Consider the following 16,200-nt stretch of genomic DNA (forward strand, 5'->3'; position numbering starts at 1 on the left):
TATATATATATATATATATATATATATATATATACATATATTATTTATTATTTATTTTGATCTGTTCCAAATAATAATCATGATTAATTCAAAAATATACCGTATTTTTTGGACTATAAGGCGCACTTAAAATAATTGCATTTCGTCAAAAATCGACAGTGCGCTTAATAACCCGGTGCGCCTAATTTACGGAATAAGTCTGGTTGTGCTTCCCGACCTCGAAGCTATTTGATTTGGTAAATGATTTTTTGACAAGTGTGACCAGTAATGGCAGTCACACATAAGAGATACGCCAGTAGACAACACAAACACTTTAAATGTTTAATTTAAAGTGTAAAGTGAACATTAAGCACTGCGCTTAAAAATCTGTCAAAATGTTTTAGTACGACTTTGGTAAGCTATGAAGACGCACCGCTTGATGGATTGTCGGCGCAGACGTACTGTACAGTGCTTCAACATATTATAATATTATGGTGTGTGTAAAACAGACCTCAGCAAATTAAAGCTCGGGGGCCACATGCGGCCCGTTAAACTTTTCAATCTGAACTCGCCGGACATTCCCAAATATTTTTTTAGATCTTTAAGACGTAAACTATAGCTGCCATTATGATGTGCAGTGTTTTCAAATGACCGAAAGTCTTGAACTATACTAAGTATTTCAATGGTTGGAATCTGCACTTTTGCATGATATACTAGTTACTATTGTAATCTACGAGGCACCAAGCAAGTGCTTGGTGCCTCGTCAAGGCAAGGTGGGGAGCGTTTCTCCAGAGTGTTCATATTTTGCTGTGTTTGTTGCGTTTCGCTTGATTGTAAAATATGTCGATCGAGAGGGGGTGTGATGTTCATATGTTGTCAATATTCAGTGTTTTATCGTTCATAGTTAATATTGTAAATCCCACATTCTTTATTTTCATGTACTTTGTGTAAAATTCAGTAAAAAAAATAAAAAATCCATTCCGTTTTTTTTCAGGCGGTGTGCCATAACGTTTTTAACATTCAATCAGACATTATTGTGAGTTTTTGTATTAGTGTTCCTAAAAATAGATATACCGGCCGCCAAACACATTTATTTCTCTAAATTTGGCCCCCTGAGTCAAAATAATTGCCCAGGCCTGGTGTAAAAAACACCCCAAAATGGCACCTATTAGCAGGCATGGCGTTTTGTTTGGTACTATTATGCAAAACCAACTCTTCTTACCTTCTGATATCTGCTGATGTGTATTTGGAATCTGCATAAGTCCTGAAAATTTGCGCGGGTCCGCCATTGTAGTCCGTGCAGACACCGTAGTTAAGAAGCTTCTTTTTTCCCCTTATCTTCTTGTTATGGGACATTCATCCTCTACTGTTGCCATTTCTAATTTAAAGTGCTTAATTATTTTCTGTCAATAGACTCGCTATGGAAGCGCTAAAAACTACCAGTGTAGTGGGTTTACATAAATCACCCACGGAACTTTAGTTATTAGAGCGTTCCGGTCGGACGTTTTTTCACAGGACACATTTCCGGTGTTATTGTTGCACTAGTGAGCCACGGATGAGGAGATGCTGCTCTGTTGAATGTCATTAAAACAGTTAGCGCCATCTTTTTACACTCATTTGACACCTGTCCTTGCACGCTACACCGCTACAACAAAGATGACAGGGAGAATGCGCTGTCAAAGGTGAGCCACGTAAAAAAGACCCGCCCACAAAACGGCGCATCCTGAAGCGACTGTCAGAAAGCGGCTTGAAAATGGTCCGTAAATCATAATCTGTGCAACATTTTGACCACCATTACATGTTATGTAGACCAAAAGGAAGTTTTTTTAAATGTAGTAGAAACAAATCATAATATGATTGACCTTTAATGCGCTTTATAATCCCGTGTGCCTTTTGTATGAAAATAGACCAAAAAATTGTCAAAAAAATAATAATAATAATTTTTGACAGCCCTAATAACCACCACCTAGTTGGCACATGGGACAAAAAACTTTTTTTTAATTTTTGATTATTATTATTATTATTATTATTAATATTATTATTATTATTCATCCATCCATCCATTTCCTACCGCTTATTCCCTTCGGGGTCGCGGGGGGCGCTGGAGCCTATCTCAGCTACAATCGGGCGGAAGGCGGGGTACACACTGGACAAGTCGCCACCTCATCGCAGGGCCAACACAGATAGACAGACAACATTCACACTCTCATTCACACCCTAGGGCCAATTTAGTGTTGCCAATCAACCTATCCCCAGGTGCATGTTTTTGGAAGTGGAAGGAAGCCGGAGTAACCGGAGAGAACCCACGCAGTCACGGGGAGAACATGCAAACTCCACACAGAAAGATCCCGAGCCCGGGATTGAACCCAAGACTACTCAGGACCTTCGTATTGTGAGGCAGACGCACTAACCCCTCTCCTACCGTGCTGCCCTAATTATTATTATTATTATTATTATTATTATTATTATTTGTTTTATTTTCTGCTGGATCTACTCTCTATTTTATGCTGCAGCTGATATTAATAATGTAATATTGTACATGGTAATTGTTATATATTGTATATATTAAAGTTAAGTTAAAGTTATGGTACCAATGATTGTCACAACACACTAAGTGTGGTGAAATTTGTCCTCTGCATTTGACCCATCCCCTTGATCACCCCCTGGGAGGTGAGGGGAGCAGTGAGCAGCAGCGGTGCCGCGCCCGGGAATCATTTTTGGTGATTTAACACCCAATTCCAACCCTTGATGCTGAGTGCCAAGCAGGGAGTTGGGGTTCCATTTTTATAGTCTTTGGTATGACTCGGCCGGGGTTTGAACTCACAACCTACCGATCTCAAGGCGGAAACTCTAACCACTATAGGCCACTGAGTATGATATAAAAATATCATATAATATAATATATCAATATATATCATATACTGTATATATAATATGTAAATATTACAAATATGTTATATTTTATATTGCTACTACGGTACATTTGTAGTCTACTTAAAACCGCTACAATAATTCCCATCCCCAAACAGGGCATCATCTCATGCCTAAATGACTACAGACCTTTAGCACTCACCTCCATACCTGCCAAATGCATGGAGAGACTGATATTGAAACGGATTAAAAAGGCAATACCACCATCCCGTGACCCATATCAGTTTGCGTACCGGGAGAACCGATCAACCGAAGACACCATCGCTATTGTAATCCATAGACTCTTGGAACATCTTGAGCTTAAGAACACTTATGCAAGACTGCTCTTTGTCGATTTCAGCTCAGCATTTAACACAATAAGGCCAAACAGACTCAGATCTAAGCTTCACAACCTTGGTCTGAACACCTTCCTCTGCAACTGGATTATGGACTTTTTTAGCGAATCGCACACAGTATGTGAAAATAGGCGAGCACATTTCTGCCACGCCCACCATCAACACCGGTGCCCCACAGGGTTGTGTGCTAAGCCATGCGCTCTTCACCCTCTTCACACATGACTGCATAGCCTCTTCAACATCAAATCTCACTGTCAAAAATGCAGACGACGCCACGGTGCTTGGGCTCATCAGTAATAATGATGAGACAGCATACAATGCAGAGGTCCAACAGCTGGCTTCATGGTGTGCTAACAATAACTTGGTTCTTAACACTAACAAAACCAAAGAACTAATTGTAGACTTCCGCAGGATAGGGCAGAACAAACACCCACCACTTTTAATTAATAACAATCTCGTAGAAAGGGTCAAGCATTTCAAATTCTTAGGGGTGAACATAACAGAAGATCTATACTGGGATATTAACACTGCTTCTACAGCCGGAAAGGCCCAACAACGTCTTTTTTTTTTGAGGAAACTAAAATGCGCAAACATTCTGCAGAAATCAATGGTAAACTTTTACAACTGTGCCATCAGCAGTGTCCTCACTTACGGCTTTTTAGTGAGGTTTGCTAGCTGCACTAAAGCGAACCAACAGGCCCTCCAGCGAGTGGTTAAAGCGGCGGGGAAAACAACAAGGACGATACTCCCAGAGATGAGTGCCATGTACACAACTCGCTGCCTAAAGCGAGTACACAACATCCTGAAGGACAGATACCACCCAGCACATGGCCTCTTCAACCTGCTACCCTCTGGAAGGAGGTATAGATCGATTCGCGCCAGGACCACTAGAATGTCTCACAGTCTGTATCCCCAGGCTGTGAGACTGCTAAATGAACAGTCTGCCCTTTTGCTGCCCCGGAACATCTTATTACCTCACTCTTCACCACCTCAATAATTGTGCTCTGGACATTGCATTGCTGCAACATCAACGTAACACCCATCAGACATCTGACTGTTCCCACCCCCACGTCCCTCTTATCGCGATCTTCCTGACATTGCTAAAATGTAAACTATTGTCAACCTGCACATCAATGCAGTTTCTATGCCGCTGGACAAAGCTCAAACAAAATCTTGTTGACATGTATGACTTAAGTATTATTATGACAATGACAATAAAGGAATTGATTGATTGATTGATTGATTGATTGATACTTTATAACTGCATTATCCTTTCCATCCTTTATAACTGAGCTACTATGTGGAACAATTTCCCTTGTGGATCATTAACATTTGTCTAAGTCTAAGTCTAAGTCTAAAACATATTACAATTTTTTTTGTGTGGATCTAAATAAAAATATGTTTGTGAATAACCCAATTAACAGTTTTTGGACTGTCTCTCAATGTTCTGCGAGTGGCCTTTGAATCAATGTTCTTGTATTTCACAGAAAATTTGACCTAATGTGTTTATGTTTTTTGTGAGGTTATAAATCCCAAACAATTTGCTCATGGTGCGTACATCTTTCATCTCACTTTATCTAAACCCGCATGTCCTTTCTCCTCATTTCTGTCGTGAAGTGGACACGTGCGATCACCACGCCGTGGATCTGACACCAGGCAATTGTTCGCCTCAACCGCCGACAAGAAACGGAGCAGGTTGTAGGTACACGAGAGAGATTTGTCACACTGTCCGACAACAAAAACCCGCGCACACACCGAGCTTCGGATGATTTATAAGGCTTATTTCTGAGGATGGTAAAGCGAAATTCATCACGCTCCCACCTGACAGCGCTGCTCAGCGGTGATAGATGACAAGCTGCCAGGGACAGACAGTGAGCCTTCCATGAAGCTCTCCTTCACCAGATAGTCTGACCCCAGGTGCTGCTGTGCCACATGCCCCGCCTGGATGGCCCGTGCCAGGCGCCTGCCCGCCTCCCACGGCACGCCCTCCCTGCTGGGCACCCAAGATGGCGCCTAATGACTCGGGGGGACAGCCTGTCAGGCAGATGGTGAGTGAAGCCTACAAACTAACGGCATTGTCCAATTTGAAGAGAGAAGGAGAAGAAATCCTACAAAACCCAAAACCAGTGAAGTTGGCACGTTGTGTAAATCATAAATAAAAACAGAATACAATGATTTGCAAATCCTTTTCAACTTATATTCAATTAAAAAGACTGCAAAGACAAGATATGTAACGTTCAAACTGGAAAACGTTATTTTTTTGCAAATATTAGCTTATTTGGAATGTGATGCTTGCAACATGTTTCAAAAAAGCTGGCACAAGTGGCAAAAAAGACTGAGGAAGTCGAGGAATGCTCATAAAACACTTATTTGGAACATCCCACAGGTGAACAGTATAATTGGGAACAGGTGGGTGCCATGATTGGGTATAAAAGTAGCTTCCATGAAATGCTCAGTGATTCACAAACAAGGATGGGGCGAGCGTCACCGCTTTGAGAACCAATGCGTGAGCAAATTGTCGAACAGTTAAGGAACAACATTTCTCAACCAGCTATTGCTAGGAATTTAGGGATTTCACCATCTACGGTCTGTAATATCATCAAAATGTTCAGAGAATCTGGAGAAATCACTGCACGTTGCCGCAAGGACAAAAACCAACATGACCGTTGATCCCTCAGGCGATACTGCATCAAAAAGCGACATCAGTGTGTAAAGGATATCGCCACATGGGCTCAGGAACACTTCAGAAAACCACTCAGTAAATACAGTTTGTCGCTACATCTGTAAGTGCAAGTTAAAACTGTACTATGCAAAGCGAAAGCCGTTTATCAACAACACCCAGAAACGCAGCCAGGCTTGGATGGGCCCGAGCTCATCTAAAATGGACTGACGCAAAGTGGAAAAGTGTTCTGTGGTCTGACGAGTCCACATTTCAAATTGTTTTTGGAAACTGTGGACGTCGTGTCCTCCGGAACAAAGAGGAAAAGCACCATCCAGATTGTTACAGGCGTAAAGTTTAAAAGCCAGCATCTGTGATGGTATGGGGGTGTATTAGTGCCCAAGGCATGGGTAACTTACACATCTGTGTGTAATGGCCATAGGGGTCCATCGAGGCGTATATATATAATTAATATTGCTAGTCACAGTTAACTTGTGCTCAGCTGGGAAAATAAATATATATATATATACTTATTATGTCATCCATTTACTTGTTATAAACTGTTACAGGCGTATCAAATAATCATGTTAATATTAAAAATGTAACTTTATAATATGTGGGGATATAAAAGGCATCCGGTGCTATCAGACGCGGCGGAAGCGGAAATTGACGTCACAAACCACCTAGGAGCACCTGTCAGACACAGCGTTTTTGCTACGGAGCCACTTCTTGGAAGAATCCTCATTTTTTACCTTTTTTTTGGACTTTCCATTGGCCTGTGGAGAACCGGCACAACAGACTCTTTTTCCAGGAGGACTTTGATTTGGATGCGCAGACGTGGTGCAGTGAGTACGCAGCTGCGGCTTCCAAACATTTGATCGCTTGCCCGTACGTGCATATGCCTCTATGTGCATGTCACGTACGTAACTTTGGGGACTTTGGGGAAATATATGTGTTGTATGAACTTCGGGAAAGTGCATGGTACTTTGGGCTGTGGGATTGAGTGTTTTGTGCGGGGGTGTGGTTTTGTATTGGCGGGTTATATGGACGGGAGGGGGGAGGTGTTTGTAATGCGGGATTAATTTGTGGCATATTAAATACGAGCCTGATCGTCTTGTGGCTAATAGTTATACACGTCTTGTGTTTATTTACTATATTAATAATTCCCAGCTGAATATCAGGTCCCACCCGTGACACCTTAATTGCGTAGTGGCAGAGACACCCGGAGAACTTGGGTGCGTTTGTTACATGTGAAGGCACCATTAATGCTGAAAGGTACATACAGGTTTTGGAGCAACATACTGTATGTTGCCATCCAAGCAACGTTATCATGGACGCCCCTGCTTATTTCAGAAAGACAATGCCAAGCCACGTGTTACAACAGTGTGGCTTCATAGTAAAAGAGTGCAGGTACTAGACTGGCCTGCCGGTAGTCCACACTGTAAAAACTGTTGCCTAGATCTAACTCAATAAAAATAAGGCAACATTTTCCAAGCAATTTTTGTTAGTTTAGTCAACTAATTAGTATTTTGAGTAAGTAGAACTTAATAATATGCATTTCAATTTATGCAAAAAGATTAAGTTGCGTTTACAGAAAAAGCCAAGAAATTGAGTAAAATCAATGAAAAAAACATCAGCATATTAAACACACAAGACTTAATTAAAATAAGTAACATTTAAATGAAAAAATATTTTTTGTACTCAATTTTATTAATTTTGACCTTTCTTTGTTTTGAAAATGGAAACTGCTTAAAATAATTACTTAGAATAATAAAAAAATCAAAACATATCAAATTCCAACCTTTATTAAATCATTACCATATAAAAACAGTGGCAATGAGCTGGACAGTATGAACAGTCAACATCCATATTATACAAGAATGCATGACCTCAACTTTTTAAAGTGCTGTATAGAACACCTTCACAGTAGTTTTCTTTTTTTAACCGTATACATATTAAAACATTTTCACAAGCCATATCCAAACCTGTCAATAAGCTGGACAGTATTAACAGTCAAGAACATCAGTATTTAGTGCGTAAAAGAATGCATGACCTCAGCATCTCAAGTTTTACTTAGAACATTCACAGTACAGTTTCTTGCTAAAACAATTTAACATTAAGATTATCTGTACTTCTGTAACAATTCACAAGCAGAACACCTTCACTGTAGTGTCTTTCAGTGTGTATATTTTAAAACATTTCAATCAATCAATCAATCTTTATTTATATAGCCCTAAATCACAAGTGTCTCAAAGGGCTGCACAAGCCACAACGACATCCTCGGTACAAAGCCCACATACGGGCAAGGAAAAACTCACCCCAGTGGGACGTCGATGTGAATGACTATGAGAAACCTTGGAGAGGACCGCATATGTGGGTAACCCCCCCCCTCTAGGGGAGACCGAAAGCAATGGATGTCGAGTGGGTCTGACATAATATTGTGAGAGTCCAGTCCATAGTGGATCCAACATAATAGTAAGAGTCCAGTCCATAGTGGGGCCAGCAGGACACCATCCCGAGCGGAGACGGGTCAGCAGCGCAGAGATGTTCCCTGCCGATGCACAGGCGAGCGGTCCACCCCGGGTCCCGACTCTGGACAGCCAGCACTTCATCCATGGCCACCGGACCTGTGCCCCCCCCCCCCTCAAGGAAAAGGGGAGCAGAGGAGAAAAGAAAAGAAACGGCAGATCAACTGGTCTAACAGGAGGGCTATTTAAAGGCTAGAGTATACAAATGAGTTTTAAGATGGGACTTAAATGCTTCTACTGAGGTAGCATCTCTAATTGTTACCGGGAGGGCATTCCATAGTACTGGAGCCCGAATAGAAAACGCTCTATAGCTCGCAGACTTTGTTTGGGCTCTGGGAATCACTAATAAGCCGGAGTTCTTTGAACACAGATTTCTTGCCGGGACATATGGTACAATGCAATCGACAAGATAGGACGGAGCTAGACCGTGCAGTATTTTATACGTAAGTAGTAAAACCTTAAAGTCACATCTTAAGTGCACAGGAAGCCAGTGCAGGTGAGCCAGTATAGGCGTAATATGATCAAACTTTCTTGTTCTTGTCAAAAGTCTAGCAGCCGCATTTTGTACCAACTGTAATTTTTTAATGCTAGACATAGGGAGCCCCGAAAATAATACGTTACAATAGTCGAGACGAGACGTAACGAACGCATGAATAATGATCTCAGCGTCGCTAGTGGATAAAATAGAACGGATTTTAGCGATATTACGGAGATGAAAGAAGGCCGTTTTAGTAACACTCTTAATGTGTGACTCAAACGAGAGAGTTGGGTCGAAGATAATACCCAGATTCTTTACTGATTCGCCTTGTGTAATTGTTTGGTTGTCAAATGTTAAGGTGGTATTATTAAATAAATGTCGGTGTTTAGCAGGGCCGATAATCAGCATTTCCGTTTTCTTGGCGTTGAGTTGCAAGAAGTTAGCGGACATCCATTGTTTAATTTCATTAAGACACGCCTCCAGCTGACTACAATCCGGCGTGTTGGTCAGCTTTAGGGGCATGTAGAGTTGGGTGTCATCAGCATAACAATGAAAGCTAACACCGTATTTGCGTATGATGTCGCCTAGCGGCAGCATGTAAATACTAAAGAGTGCAGGGCCAAGAACCGAACCCTGAGGAACTCCGCACGTTACCTTAACATAGTCCGAGGTCACATTATTATGGGAGACGCATTGCATCCTGTCAGTAAGATAAGAGTTAAACCACGACAAAGCTAAGTCTGACATACCAATACGTGTTTTGATACGCTCTAATAAAATATTATGATCGACGGTATCGAAAGCAGCGCTAAGATCAAGAAGCAGCAACATAGATGACGCATCAGAATCCATCGTTAGCAGTAGATCATTAGTCATTTTTGCGAGGGCTGTCTCCGTAGAGTGATTTGCCCTGAAACCGGATTGAAAAGGTTCACAGAGATTGTTAGACACTAAGTGTTCATTTAGCTGCTGTGCGACAATTTTTTCGAGGATTTTCGAAATAAAGGGAAGGTGGGACACCGGTCGGTAGTTTACCATGAGGTCAGGATCAAGGTTAGGTCTTTTGAGCAGAGGATGAATAACCGCTTTCTTGAATGCTAGGGGAACAGTGCCAGAGGAAAGTGATAAGTTTATAATATTTAGCACTGATGGACCTAATAATACAAAAAGCTCCTTGATAAGTTTCCCAGGAAGTGGGTCAAGTAAACATGTTGTTTGTTTTATCCCACTTACACGCTGTAATAGTTCCTCTAATGTTATTTCATCAAAAAGAGAGAGACTATTTTGTATTGCAGTATCCGTCGTAGATACAGTTGTATCTGTGTTCATAGAACCCAGTTGTAGCTGGGATGCGTTGTCTTTAATCTCCTTTCTAATGAGTTCAATTTTCTTATTAAAGAAATTCATAAAGTCATCTGCCGAGTGGGTGGAGCTATTGGGAGGAGTCCCTTGTTGGGTTAGCGATGCTACTGTACTAAACAAAAATTTAGGGTCGTTTTTGTTGAGGCGGATGAGATTTGAGTAATATTTAGCTTTAGCTAAGGTAAGCATGCGTTTATACGATATTGAACTATCACTCCATGCTTGATGGAAAACCTCAAGCTTGGTCGCGCGCCATTTGCGTTCCAACTTTCTACATGATAATTTATGAGCTCTGGTTTCCTCTGTAAACCATGGGGTGCGCCTTTTAGGGGCCCTTTTTTGTTTTAGCGGTGCTATACTATCAATGGTTTTGCGCAGGGCATTGTCAAAGTTGTTAGTGAGGTTATCAATAGAGCCGACATAATTTGGGAATGGTGCCATTACCGAAGGCAGTAGGTCAGCAAGAGTCATCGTTGTGGCGGCATTAATGTTGCGGCTGCTATAGCAGTTATTATTATTATTAGTTTGTTGACAATGAGTCAGAACTTCGAATTTTATAAGGTAATGATCGGACATTACTTTAGTATACGGGAGTACCATAACTTTGGAGGTGGTGACACCCCTGACCAGCACTAGATCTATCGTATTGCCGTTGCGATGCGTAGGTTCATTTATTATTTGTGTAAGACCACAGCTATCAATTATAGTCTGGAGCGCCACGCACTGAGGGTCCGATGGGGTATTCATATGGATATTAAAGTCCCCCATTATGATTATATTGTCTGCGTACGTCACTAGATCAGCAACGAACTCTGAGAATTCATTAATAAAGTCCGAGTAGGGCCCTGGGGGGCGGTAGATAACAGCCATATCGAGAGGCAGCGGTGCGACAGACCTCATAGTAAGCACCTCAAACGATTTGTATTTATTATTTAGGTTAGGGGTAAGGTTAAAGTTTTCATTGTATATTAGTGCGACCCCCCCACCCCTTTTAAGGGGACGGGCAATATGCGCATTCGTATAGTTAGGAGGAGATGCCTCATTTAGCGCAAAAAAATTGTCTGGTTTGAGCCAGGTTTCGCTAAGACCAATGACGTTAAGATTGTTGTCTCTAATGACCTCATTAACTAATAACGTTTTGGGAGACAATGATCTTATGTTTAAAAAGCCCATATTATAAGTATTGGGCTGTTTTGACGAGTTTTTGTTTAAATTATTCGTAGTAGAAATATTAATAATGTTGCGTTTATTATACGTAGTGCACTTTAAATAGTTTCGACCATATCTAGGAATTGATACGACGGGAATTTTCAGATTGTTTGCTTGATGCTGCGATCGACTGAACGCATCATGATTTGCCACCTCAGTAGAATGCATATCTACCCCGGACACATTCACAACAGAAAACACATTATGTGAGTTGTGTGTTATTCTAAGAAAATTGCTATGCGTACAGGAATTATCCAGCCTGGCGCTGGCTAGTTCTAGCTTAACTGACTCCTCACCCGGACTAGCAGGCTCTGTAATTGCCTGTGACCGGGCTTGCTCTAGTGTAGTTAGTCAAATGTGACTTAAACAGTAGTCTATATTCTTAGACAGGATGATGGCGCCTTCCTGGTTAGGGTGAAGGCCGTCCCTCATCAGCAAGCCTGGTTTGCCCCAGAAAGAGGGCCAATTATCAATAAACGTTAGTCCCTGTTGTCTACAGAAGCTAGCCAGCCACTTGTTAAGCGAGACTAATCTGCTATATCTCTCATCATTGCCTCTCGCAGGCAGGGGGCCAGAGACAATTACTCGATGCCTGGACATCTTTCTAGCGAGATCACAAGTCCTGGCTATGTTTCTCTTTGTAATCTCTGACTGTCTCATTCTAGTGTCATTGGAGCCAACGTGTACAACTATATTCGCATAACTAGTGGTGAGATTAGCCTGTCGTTCGTGTTTACTAGGCCTGTTGCGAGTTAGCTCCCTAAGATTAGCCTCAATGTCAGGTGCTCGGGCCCCCGGGATGCACTTAATTGTGGCTGGTTTGCTAAGCTTTATGTTTCGGGTGATGGAGTCCCCTATGACTAAAGTGTGGTGCCCGGTAGACTGGGGTGTAGGACTTGCTAAAGAGCTAAATCTATTATGCGTCTCAACCGGTACACCGTAGCTTGTAGGCCGCTTAGGACTACTACAGGCTGGGCTAGTTAGCTCGCTACAGCTAACGCTAGCATCTAAAGTTACGAGATTACTCTGCTCTAACTGGCGGACACGGCCCTCTAGCAGAGCCAGCCTCTCCGTGAGTAAGGTGCAAGACGCGCAGGAAGCCATACTCACGGTGTTTTCTGTCACCGAGTGAAGTTCCTGCTGTCTTCCGAGAAGTCCTGGTCACGGTGTGCAGGAGTAGACTCCTTCTGACCGGCGCCCGGCGACGCCTTTCTCCGCGCTAGCTTCGTTAGCTTAGCAGCTAGCTGCTAGCTAGCTGCGGGAGGGGTGGAGAGACAGAGATCGGGTGATTTGCAAGTTAAATAGTACTACTAAATATGTTGAGAAAGTAATAAAGAAAGCTGCAAAACAATTTAAAAGCACACAAATAGAACGATACTTAGCTTTTTCGAAACAGCGAGCAGTCAGCGAGCAGTCACGCACGGTCATTTTAACTTAAACAACTCACAGATCCCTCCTTCTGACCAGCTGGAGCTTCACAGTGGGGCAATTTAGTGTGTATAAAACATAAAAAAACTTAATTTACACACCAGAAACGATGACCTGGAGCTTTGTATAAAACCTGAACAGGACAAACCGTTACAACATTCTGAAGAATTCCACTCAATGAACAATGATAATGATTTTGAACAGACACAAGAAAATAGCTGTTCAAAAGTGCAAGCTGACAGTCATGGCTCACTGCCTAAGCTAGAAGCTTGTTTTTGAGAGTCATGAATTTGGGGGTTGGTTTTGGGCGCAGTGTGTCAAGTCCCACAAAAAGTATTTGAAACACCTCAAATGTTTTGGAAAGTTTGGATGGATACTCAAGATTAAGTGCATACGTCAACCCCAGAAGTAGGCAGCATGCTTTGACCAGGTTTCCAAGATGAGTAAGGACTGGTACTCCCTCAATGATGATTCCTACTGCATTTGTCTCACAACAGATGTAGATGCTCATATTCTTCATTTCAAGGTCCTCAAGAACAGCGGTCTCTGCAGTTCCCTTTTTGATACAAAAACAGTAATTAAAAAAACAAACATCTAATTTTATATTTACAGTAATATAAATTGTGTGATTTAATTCAAATAATGATTACTTTTGTGATGACCATTTTGAAAACTTTTGAATTCTAATTTGAGATCTTGCACATTAAACTTGGTATAATAGATGCATTTCCAGCCACGTGTTTTTTATTGGCATTTCTAATTTGCATATAAAAAACCTGAATAGAACCACCGGAAATTAAAACAAACAGTAATATGTTTTATATATATATATATATATATATATATATATATATATATATATATATATATATATAGAGAGAGAGAGAGAGAGAGAGAGAGAGAGAGAGAGAGAGAGAGAGAGAGAGAGAGAGAGAGAGTAAATGTTTTAATGCTTGTTTAAGAGGAGTATTTTTTGTTTGCATTGTTTTTTTAAGGGCAAACAGAAACATAAGACAGAAAGGCATCACTCTGTGGTGCTATGCTAATTGGCTATCCTGGGGCTCTTGCCAACTAGCTGCATGCTCGACCTCCACCTGACAACTGCTGGTTCAGTCAGTTCACATAAAAGTAAACCCAATTTAAGCGTGTACATCAGACTGATCCAAACCTGCTTTTAAACAATACTTACAGTAGTCAGAGATTAGCTCCTGTCCACTATCTCCCACGTACTCTATGAGGCATCTCACAGTCACATCTCTCTTCTTCACTGCAGAGGCACTTGGGTCCTAGAGTTAAGAGAAGAATAATAAATAAATTAATTTTGTTGGCAATTTTACTCCAAATCTGTGATACCGTTATTAGAGCATGATTACAGATTCAGTTTAAACTTTTAAACCACTTTCAACCCACCTGTGTCAGTTCCATCAACAAGTTCTTGATGCGCTGCAGTCACTCCTCCTTTTGCACTGAAGAGCTCCAGGAGTTTTGGAGTGTACCTGTCCAGTTGGGACATAAATGTTGATTCCAGTGGAACAGCAGTGCACCTTCGGAACGCTTCATTAATCTGTAAGACAGCAAATGTTGACCGTTACTGATATTAAGGGTATTAGTATACATTTTCAGGCAAAATGTGAGTCTAGTATGTCATGTCCAAGTCACAATGGAAACTTGGTCAGGAAAAATAGAATGATAATAGAATAGAATAGAATAGAAGATATTCTACGAGTCGGTGGTGGCAGGCGCCTTCTTGTACGCCGTGGCCTGCTGGGGCAGCGGGCTGAGAGCGAGGGACGCAAACAGACTGGACAAGTTGGTAGAGAAGGCCAGTAACGTGGTGGGAGTGGAGCGAGGCTCTCTGGCGGTGGTGTCAGAGAGGAGAAGTCTAGCATCTTGACAGATGAGAGCAAAGGGATGTATAAGAGCATGGGCAACCTACATGAATGCAAGGCAAGGAATGGCTGTGTCCAAAGGTCCCATGGTGCAGTCTGTAATGCTTTAAAATGTCACTCTTGGTTGGTACAACAGTGCTGCACAACTTACAGGGCCATCCCATCTGTCATTGGAGAGAGATAACAAAAAAGACAAGTTATGGTTCATGTCTAACCTCTTGGATATATAAGCCTGATGAGAGCCCTTTATATCTGGTTTTTTTACACCCTAATATACTCTTTTGCAGTATTTCCTCTAGATGTTTTTGTAGCCACGGTGGTCTAAGTTGGTAACCTATAACAGTAGGGGGGTCCGGGAGCATGCCCCCACGGAAGAAAAATTTTAAAATGTACCCTTTAAATGGTGACTACTGGTGAGATTTTTTTTGGGGGGGGGGAATGTTGAGATTGAGACTTACACAATGAGTGTTATTCTTACAAGAGTAGCGTTTTGCCTAGGAGTGTGCATGGGCAGCAGGTCGAGGGGTCTTCAGATAGCTCTGTCAAGTTTACCTAGCTAGCTGCTAGCAACTTTTAATGCAAGCTAGTTAAGCAGCTTTAATGTGGCTGCTTATAAACTGAAGAATAAAATATTAAACTACCACGCAAAGTAAACGCTAATTATAAACTTCACAGCTATAAACAATGTTTGGTTGAAGTTAATGAGCTGTTGGAGGTAAGAGCACATTCGAAATGGCGGTCGGCGGGAAAAGTAGTAAACTAAATATAACATTGAACCATGCTTTTGAAAATGTATACATTTAAATCCTGGCAAATACTGACTTTTAACAATATAAATTGTTACTTACATGAGTTCGGTAAAGTGTTTTACTTGGGCTCCGTGAAGAAACGTGTCTGGGCTTGTTCTTCCACAGCAGCATGCAGGTGGGCGGGTCCTGACGTTTTAGGTCTGATATAAACCTTTGAACTGAGTTTTGCTAAATCAATTTATATTGGAAGTCCAATAAAATTAATTTTATCACATAAAAAAGTAAGTTACGAAAATATTCACACTTTTTACTTATAGATAACTCAAAAACTCTAAAAATAAAAATAAATTGATTCATTGGAATAAATATACTTTTAAAAATAAAGTAGAATGGACAATACCACTGAAAGAGTTTTTACAGTGCAGACCTGTCTCCCATTGAAAATGTGTGGTGCAATATGAAGCCTAAAATACCACAACAGAGACCCCGGACTGTTGAACAACTTAAGCTGTACATCAAGCAAGAATTGGAAATAATTCCACTGAAAACTTTCAAAAATTGGTCTCCTTAGTTCCCAAATGTTTACTGAGTGTTGTTAAAAGGAAAGGCCATGTAACACAGTGGTAAAAATGCCCCTGTGCCAACTTTGTTGC

The 16,200-nt window shown here is 41.3% G+C and overlaps 1 long non-coding RNA gene across 1 annotated transcript; it reads right to left on the minus strand.

The window, feature by feature from the left end:
* Positions 1–13,108: 13,108 nt before the first annotated feature.
* Positions 13,109–15,667, minus strand: LOC133577079 (uncharacterized). Its single transcript, XR_009811700.1, has 5 exons — positions 15,647–15,667; positions 14,846–14,962; positions 14,320–14,473; positions 14,099–14,195; positions 13,109–13,465 (listed from the first exon to the last, which is right to left on the minus strand). It is a non-coding gene; the product is annotated as an uncharacterized lncRNA (long non-coding RNA).
* Between the last annotated feature and the right edge of the window lie 533 nt (positions 15,668–16,200).

The sequence above is a fragment of the Nerophis lumbriciformis genome, linkage group LG36, assembly GCF_033978685.3.
Source record: "Nerophis lumbriciformis linkage group LG36, RoL_Nlum_v2.1, whole genome shotgun sequence".
Taxonomy (NCBI): domain Eukaryota; kingdom Metazoa; phylum Chordata; class Actinopteri; order Syngnathiformes; family Syngnathidae; genus Nerophis; species Nerophis lumbriciformis.